Source organism: Anarrhichthys ocellatus, unplaced genomic scaffold, assembly GCF_004355925.1.
Source record: "Anarrhichthys ocellatus isolate YVR2014 unplaced genomic scaffold, GSC_Weel_1.0 scaffold5, whole genome shotgun sequence".
NCBI classification, from domain to species: domain Eukaryota; kingdom Metazoa; phylum Chordata; class Actinopteri; order Perciformes; family Anarhichadidae; genus Anarrhichthys; species Anarrhichthys ocellatus.
This window is the reverse complement of record NW_022280035.1, coordinates 8,513,446-8,513,811: the sequence shown is the minus strand read 5'-3', so window position 1 is coordinate 8,513,811 and position 366 is coordinate 8,513,446. Positions and strand designations below refer to the sequence as shown.

Genomic DNA, 366 nt, shown 5'->3' with positions numbered 1-366 from the left:
GGGGGGGAGAGAAAAGCATTGACTGCAATGCGTTTTTGTAAAGTTTTATCCAGGGCAGCAGAAGCAAAAATCTGCAGTTACAGTAACAGACACACTCATAAAATTTGTATTTTTTCCAGTGGAATTAATTTTAATAGATAAATTTGCATTTTTTTACCATTATTTAAGATTCACATAAAATGTTATAAGGATATTAATTGGCTGCAGTGACTGAATTCTGATATTTTTCAATGATAATTTATCATTTATACCAGGATATTAGTTGTATAATTTAAACATTGTCTAAAGGCAGAAAGTAATTATTTATTTATCTGTGTTGTGTGTGTGTGTGTGTGTGTGTGTGTGTGTGTGTGTGTGTGTGTGTGT

The 366-nt window shown here is 31.4% G+C and overlaps 1 protein-coding gene across 1 annotated transcript in view; it reads left to right on the top strand.

The window, feature by feature from the left end:
• oprl1 (opiate receptor-like 1) overlaps nucleotides 1-366 on the top strand; it is a 66,294-nt gene that overhangs the window by 41,877 nt on the left and 24,051 nt on the right. The gene's annotated exons all lie outside the window — the stretch shown is intronic.